The following is an 11,136-nucleotide window of genomic DNA, read 5'->3' as shown; positions in this document are numbered from 1 at the left end:
GTATAGGGGACACAAAGAACTATTTTTGTGGTGTAATTTTGATTAGTAGAAGTTACATTTTATGCAAAAAATAACCGATAACGTAGCAGGACATCGCAGGAAAATTTACAATACGAAGTACATATGTTTTTAATTTTAGTGAAAATAAACCGACGACAACTCGTAGCGCAGGACATCGCAACAGAAGATATGACACAGGTTGGACAATTTGAAACCAGAATTGTAATAGAATTAAAATAACCATACAGTATTTTTTGAATGGAAGTAATTGTAATTATCATATTCATGTTAGTTACATTGGCAATACTTTTTTAAACAAATATTAGACAACAGATTTTAATTACAACCCAAGTAAAATATGTTTACTTTTTAGCGGAAAATAACCGACGACCCGCGTGGCCAAGATCTCGACATCGCATTTGTAATAATTATGACACATATTTGACAATTGGAAAACAGCAAAATAGAAATAAAAGGTTCATACAGTATATGTGGGAAAAATTATAATTTAAATATACATGTTAATAGCATTTGAAATACATATTTTAACAAAATATTAGACAACAGATTATAACGACCAGAAAAGCACAATATCTTGACATTAACAGTAAAAATTCACAGTGAACTGCATGGCCAGGACATCCGAACGGACAATAGTCCAACACACCGGGACTCTCGAAGAATCGATACCAGTCTTCATCAACTTTCACAGTGTCTGCCAAGTCCTTCATTGCTCCAGGTGTCACAGCTCTTATGTCAACCTTCCAGCTGTATTTGCAGATGTGTCCCTAAGTGCAATAAGATAGAAAAGGACCGGTGACAATTATTTCAAAAAGTAAATATTTACTTTATCTAAACAAACTTTAAAAACTCAACATATTACAATTAATTTGTTGTTTTTAAGACATATGACGACAATCAAGCTCTTTTGTTACATGAAGATTTGCGTCTAAGTGCAATCTTGAAGTAATTAAACAAATTGCTTACCATAATCATCATTTCCGACCAATTCACTTTAAATATTTGCATGAATCATTTTTCTTGATTTAAACTACATGTAATACCTGGATTAATGTGGAAATATTTTCTAACAATACACCATATCCATCTCTCTCAACAATGAAACAACTTAAAGTCTTACAAATATGCCAGTACAGAAAGCTGCTTCAAACACGAAACCTTCTTGCGAGTAAATAAGTGCCGGTCCTCTCGAAAGAATCGTGATCAGTCTTGATCAACTTCCACGGTGTCTGCCAAAGCCTTCAATAGCTGAATAATAAAAAAGCAAAGTCCAAAAACTAATAATCTCCTACTCTTGGACATTAAACAATTTATGACAAAATACTTCTGTTTAGATAATAATTTAGAACTGAAAAAAAAAAACCTTTATTTTGAATTATAGAAGACTATACAAACAATTAATTAGTTGTTTTTTAAGTCATATGGCAACAATCAAGCTCCTTTGGTACATGAAGATTTGCGTCTAAGTGCAATGTTTCAGGCAAGGGGTTGCACCAGAGTATAACCAATAAACTTCCAACTGCTAGCTAACAAGACAACCTATATTTGACAATTTCTATTATCTGTAAAATATACCTTATTGAAATTATTACTTATTTATTGAATAACCCTTTCAAATATATTTTTACTTACACAATACTAATGCTCCATCATGCAACTTCCCAACACAAACTTTTCACCAATGTTACACAACCATCCACATTCCGACATTATCCACCATCACAACGTTGGACACCAATCTAGCATTCATTTTCAAGGGTTTACTGAAAGGTCACTAGGGTTAGCAGAACAACAGTCAAATAGCAAAAATTTGCCGATATATGAATTGTTTCTATCAAGAGTAGGTATTTAAGTAGAACCACCTAACTATCTTAAAGTAGCTTGCAAGTCAAACTACAATAAACAAAGCTATGGGAATTTCCTCGTCCAAGCAAAAGTCTAGCCCATTATACAAAATGGAAATAGCAGTAATTATAACGACATATTTATTTGATTTTACAGGAATTTCAAACCATCTTTTATGAACATCAACATGACTCATTACCTTTAATTAGAATTACCCGTGACATCAAAGGGAAAGTTTTACCTAACAATACACTATGTCCATCACTCTCCACACTGAAACAACTTCCAATCTTACAAATCTGCCGGCACAGAGGTGTAGAAAGCTGCCCAAACACGACTGCTTCTTGCGAGGTATATCAGCACCGGGACTCTCGAAGAATCGATACCAGTCTTGATCAACTTTCACAGTGTCTGCCAAGTCCTTCATTGCTTGCTGCCAGTAGCTCAAAGCTCTTCTGCCACAATGGCAACTCTCCAGCTGTATTTGCAGATGTGTCCCTAAGTGCAATGCATGTTTAGACAAGGGCCGGAGACAATTATCTTAAAATGTAAAATATTTACTTTATCTTTACAAACTTTTTAAACTGAAAATATTACAATTATATTTGTTGGTTTATAAGTCATATGGCGACACTCCAGCTCTTTTTGTACATGACAATGTGCGTCTAAGTGCAATGTTTCAGGCAAGGGGTTGCACCAAAGTATAACCATTAAACTTCCATCTGCTAGCTAACGAGGGCAACCTATATTTGACAATTTTATTATCTGTAAATTATACCTTATTAAAATTATTACATATTTATTAAATAACCCTTTCAAATATATTTTTACTTTACACAATACTAATGCTCCTGATCATGGCAACTTCCCAACACAAACTTTTCACCCATGTTACACAACCATCCACATTCCGATATTTATCCACCATCACAACGTAGGACACTAATCTAGCATTCATTTTCAAGGGTTTACTGAAAGGTCACTAAGGTTAGCAGAACAACAGTCAAATAGCAAAATGTAAATATTTACTATAAACAAATCTTTTTAAAATTTAACTAGTAACAAATTAACTTTATTTCTTTTTAAGTCATATGGCGACATTCAAGCTAAATGGATAAATAAAATTTGCCGATATATGAATTGTTTCTATCAAGAGTAGGTATTTAAGTAGAACCACCTAACTATCTTAAAGTAGCTTGCAAGTCAAACTACAATTAACAAAGCCATGGGAATTTCCTGGTCCAAGCAAAAGTATAGCCCATTATACAAAATGGAAATAGCAGTAATTATAACGACATATTTATTTGATTTTACAGGAATTTCAAGCCATCTTTTATGGAATATCTACATGACTCATTACCTTTAATGAGAATTACCCAAGGACATCAAAGGGAAAGTTTTACCTAACAATACACTATGTTCCATCTCTCTCCACACTGAAACAACTTCCAATCTTACAAATCTGCCGGCACAGAGGTGTTAGAAAGCTGCCCCAACACGACTGCTTCTTGCGAGTATATCAGCACCGGGACTCTCGAAGAATCGATACCAGTCTTGATCAACTTTCACAGTGTCTGCCAAGTCCTTCATTGCTCCTGTACTCAAAGCTCTTCTGCCACATGGCAACTCTCCAGCTGTATTTGCAGATGTGTCCCTAAGTGCAATGCATGTTATAGACAAGGGCCGGAGACAATTATCTTAAAATGTAAATATTTACTTTATCTTAACAAACTTTTTAAACTCAAAATATTACAATTAATTTGTTGGTTTATAAGTCATGTTATGGCGACACTCCAGCTCTTTTTGTACATGAAAATGTGCGTCTAAGTGCAATGTTTTCAGGCAAGGGGTTGCACCAGAGTATAACCAATTAAATTTTCATCTGCCAAGCTAACGGAAGGCAAAAACCTATATTTGACAATTTCTATTATCGGGTAAATTTTAACCCTTAATTGAATTTATTTTACTTATTTAATTGACACCAACCCTTTTTCAACCTTCCACCAATCTTAATCGCCCTTCTCCAAATCAATTGCCAAACTTTTTCCCAAACAAACAAAAAACCACTTTTTCAAAACCCAATGGTTACACTAAACCCATCACCACATTTCGATTATTCTGCCAACAACTACAAAACCGTAAGGAAAACCAAACTAGGTCTAGCCATTTCATTTCAAGGGTTTTTACCTGAAAAAAAAGGTTTCCCACTAAGGTTTTTAGCAAGAACCAACAGTTGTCCCCCCCCCATAGCAAAAAATGGTTTTAAATTAATTTTAACTATAAACAATCTTTAAAAATTTAACTAGTAACAAATTAGGCTTTATTTCTTTTGAAGTCATAGTGGCGACATTCACGCTAAATGGATAAATAAAATTTGCCGATATATGAATTGTTTCTATCAAGAGTAGGTATTTAAAGTAGAACCACCGTAACTATCTTAAAGTAGCTTGCAAGTCAAACTACAATTAACAAAAGCCATGGGAATTTCCTGTCCAAGCAAAAGTATAGCCATTATACAAAATGGAAATAGCAGTAATTATAACGACATATTTATTTGATTTTTACAGGAATTTCAAGCCATCTTTTTATGAATATCTACATGACTCATTACCTTTAATGAGAATTACCCGTGACATCAAAGGGCAAGTTTTACCTAACAATACACGTGTCCATCTCTCTCCACACTGAAACAACTTCCAATCTTACAATCTGCCGGCACAGAGTTGTAGAAAGCTGCCCCAAACACGACTGCTTCTTGCGAGTATATCAGCACCGGGACTCTCGAAGAATCGATACCAGTCTTGATCAACTTTCACAGTGTCTGCCAAGTCCTTCATTGCTCCTGTACTCAAAGCTCTTCTGCCACATGGCAACTCTCCAGCTGTATTTGCAGATGTGTCCCTAAGTGCAATGCATGTTATAGACAAGGGCCGGAGACAATTATCTTAAAATGTAAATATTTACTTTATCTTTACAAACTTTTTAAACTGAAAATATTACAATTAATTTGTTGGTTTATAAGTCATATGGCGACACTCCAGCTCTTTTTGTACATGAAAATGTGCGTCTAAGTGCAATGTTTCAGGCAAGGGGTTGCACCAAAGTATAACCATTAAACTTCCATCTGCTAGCTAACGAGGCAACCTATATTTGACAATTTCTATTATCTGTAAATTATACCTTATTGAAATTATTACATATTTATTGAATAACCCTTTCAAATATATTTTTACTTACACAATACTAATGCTCCATCATGCAACTTCCCAACACAAACTTTTCACCAATGTTACACAACCATCCACATTCCGACATTATCCACCATCACAACGTTGGACACCAATCTAGCATTCATTTTCAAGGGTTTACTGAAAGGTCACTAGGGTTAGCAGAACAACAGTCAAATAGCAAAATGTAAATATTTACTATAAACAAATCTTTTTAAAATTTAACTAGTAACAAATTAGCTTTATTTCTTTTTAAGTCATATGGCGACATTCAAGCTAAATGGATAAATAAAATTTGCCGATATATGAATTGTTTCTATCAAGAGTAGGTATTTAAGTAGAACCACCTAACTATCTTAAAGTAGCTTGCAAGTCAAACTACAATTAACAAAGCCATGGGAATTTCCTGGTCCAAGCAAAAGTATAGCCCATTATACAAAATGGAAATAGCAGTAATTATAACGACATATTTATTTGATTTTACAGGAATTTCAAGCCATCTTTTATGAACATCTACATGACTCATTACCTTTAATGAGAATTACCCGTGACATCAAAGGGCAAGTTTTACCTAACAATACACTATGTCCATCTCTCTCCACACTGAAACAACTTCCAATCTTACAAATCTGCCGGCACAGAGGTGTAGAAAGCTGCCCCAAACACGACTGCTTCTTGCGAGTATATCAGCACCGGGACTCTCGAAGAATCGATACCAGTCTTGATCAACTTTCACAGTGTCTGCCAAGTCCTTCATTGCTCCTGTACTCAAAGCTCTTCTGCCACATGGCAACTCTCCAGCTGTATTTGCAGATGTGTCCCTAAGTGCAATGCATGTTATAGACAAGGGCCGGAGACAATTATCTTAAAATGTAAATATTTACTTTATCTTTACAAACTTTTTAAACTGAAAATATTACAATTAATTTGTTGGTTTATAAGTCATATGGCGACACTCCAGCTCTTTTTGTACATGAAAATGTGCGTCTAAGTGCAATGTTTTCAGGCAAGGGGGTTGCACCAAAGTATAACCATTAAACTTTTCCATCTGCTAGCTAACGAGGCAAACCTATATTTTGACAATTTCTATTATCTGTAAATTATACCTTAATTGAAATTATTACATATTTATTGAATAACCCTTTCAAAATTATATTTTTACTTTACACACAATACTAATGCCTCCATCATGCAAACTTTCCCCAAACACAAAACCTTTTTTTCCAAACCAATGTTAGCACAACCCAATCCCCCACATTCCCGACATTAAATCCATCCATCACGAACGTTGGACACCAATCTAGCATTCAATTTTCAAGCGGTTTTTACTTGAAAGGTCACTAGGGTTAGCAGAACAACAGTCATGCAAAAATGTAATATGGTTACTATAAACAATCTTTTTAAAATTTAAACAAGTTAACAATTAGCTTTATTTCTTTTTAGTCAAGGGCGACATTCAGCTTAAATGGATAATAAAATGTGTGCCGATATATGAATTGGTTCTTATCAAGAAAGTAAGGGTAAAATTTAAGGTTAGAAATGACGTAAACCCTAATCTTAAAGTAGCCCCTTTTTGCAAAAAGGTCCCAAACTTACAATTTTAGACAAAAGGGCCAAAATGGGAAAATTTTTCCTGTCCCCCAAGCAACAGTTTATATTAGCCCCAAATGAAAAATACCAAAATGGAAAAAAATAGCCAAGTAAAATTAATAGACGACCAATATTTAAATTTTGGAAAAATTTTACAGGAAAAATTTTTCAGCCATCCGCTTTTTATGAAAAAAATCTACTGAAAAACTTTCATTTTTTACCTTTTAAATGAAGATTACCCAAGACATCAAAAGGGAAGTTTTTTTAACGCTAACAATGAAACCCTTGTTTATCTTCTCTCACACTGAAACAGACTTCCCAATCTTAACAAATTCCTGCCGCCCAAAAAAAGAGGGTTTTGTAGAAAAAGCCTCCCCAAACACGAACTGGGCTTCTTGGCGAAGTTATCAGCACCGGGACTTCTCGAAGAATCGATACCATCTGATTCAACTTTCAAGTGTCTGCCAAGTCCTTTCTTTTTGCCTTTCCTTGTTAACTCCCAAAGGCTTTTCTTTCCTTGCCCACATGGCAAATCCTTCCGCAGCCCCCCTTGTTTACATTTGCAAGGATGTTTGGGTCCCTTCCCCTTAAGTTGGCAAAAATGGCCCTGTTTAGACAGGGCCGCGGGAGAACAATTTTATTCTTTTAAATTTGGTTAAATATTTTACTTTAATCTTTACAAACCTTTTTAAAACTGGAAAAAATATTACAATTAAATTTGGTTTGGTTTATTAAGTCATAATGGCGAAAACAACTCAAGCCCTTCTTTTTGTACATGAAAATTGTGCGTTCTAAAAGTGGGCAAATGGTTTTTTCCAGGGCAAAAAGGGGGGGTTGCCACCAAAAAGGTTATAAAAACCAAAATTAACTTTTTTCCATTCTGGCTTTAAGCCTAAAACGAGGCCCCCAACCCTATAATTTTTGAAAAAACCAATTTTTTCCTTATTAAATCTTGGTAAAAATTAATCCTTATTGGAAATTTATTTCCTATTATTGAATACTTTCAAATATATTTTTACTTACACAACTACTAAAGCTATCCATATGCAAACTTTTTCCCGTATACAACACTTTTTTTTCAATCAAATGTTTAAAAAAAACAACCAATCCCAGATTCCCGGAAGAAAGAACATTATCCACCCAATCCCCAAGGACGGGTTGGGGAACACAATTTTAGCCATTTCCCCCATTTTCCCAACGGGTTTTACTGGAAGGGTCACTAGGGGTTTAGCACAAAAAGGAAAAACAAACAGGTCAAATAGCAAAATGGTAAATATTTACTATAAGACAAATCTTTTTAAAATTTAACTAGTAAGCAATTAGCTTTACTTTCTTGTTTAAGTCATATGGCGACATTACAAGCTAAATGGATAAATCAAATTTGCCGATATATGAATTGTTTCTATCAAAGAGTATGGGGTAATTAAGTAGAACCACCTAACATCTTAAAGTAGCTTGCAAGTCAAACTACAATTACCAAAGCATGGGAATTTCTGGTCCAAGGCAAACAGTATGCCCCCCCCCATTTATTACCAAATGGAATAGGCAGTATTATAACGACATAATTGAATTTTACAGGATTTCAAGCCATCTTTTATGACATCTACATGATCATTACCTTTAATGAGAATTACCCAAGACATCAAAAGGGCAAAGTTTTTACTAATCAATACACTCTGTCCATCTCTCTCCACAACTGCAACAACTTCCAATCTTCAATCTGCCGGCACAAGAGGTGTAAGAAAGCTGCCCCCAAAACACGACTGTCTTCTTGCGAGTAATCAAGCATACGGGACTCTCGAAGAATCGATTACAGTCCCTTGATTCAACTTTATGTGTCTGCCCAGTCCTTCCATTGCTTCCAGTCTCAGCTCTTCTGCCACATGGCAACTCTCCAGCTGTATTTGCAGATGTGTCCCTAAGTGCAATGCATGTTATAGACAAGGGCCGGAGACAATTATCTTAAAATGTAAATATTTACTTTATCTTAACAAACTTTTTAAACTCAAAATATTACAATTAATTTGTTGGTTTATAAGTCATATGGCGACACTCCAGCTCTTTTTGTACATGAAAATGTGCGTCTAAGTGCAATGTTTCAGGCAAGGGGTTGCACCAGAGTATAACCAATTAATTTTTCATCTGCTAGCTAACGAGGCAACCTATATTTGACAATTTCTATTATCTGTAAAATATACCTTATTGAAATTATTACTTATTTATTGAACAACCCTTTCAAATATATTTTTACTTACACAATACTAATGCTCCATCATGCAACTTCCCAACACAAACTTTTCACCCATGTTACACAACCATCCACATTCCGATATTTATCCACCATCACAACGTAGGACACTAATCTAGCATTCATTTTCAAGGGTTTACTGAAAGGTCACTAAGGTTAGCAGAACAACAGTCAAATAGCAAAATGTAAATATTTACTATAAACCAAATCTTTTTTAAAAAATTAACTAGCCTACAATTAACTTTAATTGTCTTTTTAAGTCATTTATGGCGACATTTCAAGCGTTTAAATGGATAATAAAATTGTGCCGATATTAAGGTGAATGTTTCTATCAAGAGTAGGTATTTAAGTAGAACCAACCTAACTATTTTAAAGTAGCTTGCAAGTCAAACTACAATTAACAATAGCCATGGGAATTTCCTGGGTCAAAGCAGAAGTATACGCCCATTATAGACAAATGGAAATAGCGCAAGTAAATTATAACGACATTATTTATTTGATTTTACAGGTAATTTCAAAAAGCCATCTTTTTTATGAATATCTAATGACTTCATTATTTAATGAGAATTAACTCCGTGCAAATTTCAAAGGGCAAGTTTTTTACCTAACAATACACCGTGGTCCATTTGTCTCCACACTGAATACCACTTCCAATCTTACAAATCTGCCGGCACAGAGGTGTAGAAAGCTGCCCCAAAACACGACTGCCTTCTTGCGGAGTATATCAGCCACCGGGAACTCTCGAAGAATCGATACCCAGTCCTTGATCACTTTCACAGTGTCTGCCAAGTCCTTCATGCTCCAGTACTCAAAAGCTCTTTTCTGCCACATGGCAACTCTCCAGCTGGGTATTTGCAGATGTGTCCCCTAAGTGCATGCATGTTGATAGACAAGGGGCCGGAGACAATTATCTTAAAATGTAAATATTTACTTTATCTTTACAAACTTTTTAAACTGAAAATATTACAATTAATTTGTTGGTTTATAAGTCATATGGCGACACTCCAGCTCTTTTTGTACATGAAAATGTGCGTCTAAGTGCAATGTTTCAGGCAAGGGGTTGCACCAAAGTATAACCATTAAACTTCCATCTGCTAGCTAACGAGGCAACCTATATTTGACAATTTCTATTATCTGTAAATTATAACTTATTGAAATTATTACATATTTATTGAATAACCCTTTCAAATATATTTTTACTTACACAATACTAATGCTCCATCATGCAACTTCCCAACACAAACTTTTCACCAATGTTACACAACCATCCACATTCCGACATTATCCACCATCACAACGTTGGACACCAATCTAGCATTCATTTTCAACGGTTTTTACTGAAAGGTCACTAGGGTTAGCAGAACAACAGTCAAATAGCAAAATGTAAATAATTACTATAAACAAATCTTTTTAAAATTTAACTAGTCAAATTAAGCTTTTTTCTTTTTAAGTCATATGACGACATTCAAGCTAACATGGATAAATAAAAAATTTGCCTGATTTATGATATTAGTCTTCTTATCAAGAGTAGGTATTTAAGTGAACAACTAACTATCTTAAAGTAAGCTTGCAATCCAATACTACAAATTAACAAAGCCATGGGATTTCCTGGTCCAGCCAAAGTATAGCCCATTAATACAAAATTGGAATAGCAGTAATACAACATATTTATTTGATTTTACAGGAATTTCAAGGCCTCTTTTATGAAACATCTACATGACTCATTACCTTTAATGAGAATTAACCCAAGACATCAAAGGGCCAAGTTTTACCTAACATATAACCTACTATGTCATCTCTCTCCACAACTGAAACAACTTCCAATTTACATATCTGCCGGCCAAAGAGGTGTAGAAAGGCTGCCCCAAACACGACTGCTTCTTGCGAGTATATCAGCACCGGGACTCTCGAAGAATCGATACCAGTCTTGATCACTTTTCACGGTGTCTGTCAAGTAATTTGTTTAGTCCATCTGTATTGGTCGAAGAGTTCTTTTAGTGCAATCTTTCAGACAAGGATGGGTGGCAAAACCTCAAAATATATTATACAAATTATTTACAAAAATATAACTACTTCATAATAAACTATTTATCTATTCAACATATAACTATTAAATTGTTGTGTTTTAAGCCACATGGCGACATTCCAGGTTTAATGGACTTCTGAGAGCATTGTTACAGGCAAGGGCTGGTATCCGAGTACAAC

The 11,136-nt window shown here is 34.7% G+C and overlaps 1 long non-coding RNA gene across 1 annotated transcript; it reads right to left on the bottom strand.

The window, feature by feature from the left end:
- Positions 1 to 207: 207 nt before the first annotated feature.
- On the bottom strand, positions 208 to 2,217 carry LOC132726023 (uncharacterized). Its single transcript, XR_009625136.1, has 4 exons — positions 2,108 to 2,217; positions 1,654 to 1,784; positions 1,142 to 1,269; positions 208 to 788 (listed from the first exon to the last, which is right to left on the bottom strand). It is a non-coding gene; the product is annotated as an uncharacterized LOC132726023 (long non-coding RNA).
- Between the last annotated feature and the right edge of the window lie 8,919 nt (positions 2,218 to 11,136).

This window comes from Ruditapes philippinarum, unplaced genomic scaffold (assembly GCF_026571515.1).
Source record: "Ruditapes philippinarum isolate M1 unplaced genomic scaffold, ASM2657151v2 ctg5374_1_1_1_1, whole genome shotgun sequence".
NCBI lineage: Eukaryota > Metazoa > Mollusca > Bivalvia > Venerida > Veneridae > Ruditapes > Ruditapes philippinarum.
This window is presented reverse-complemented; position numbering and strand designations above follow the sequence as displayed.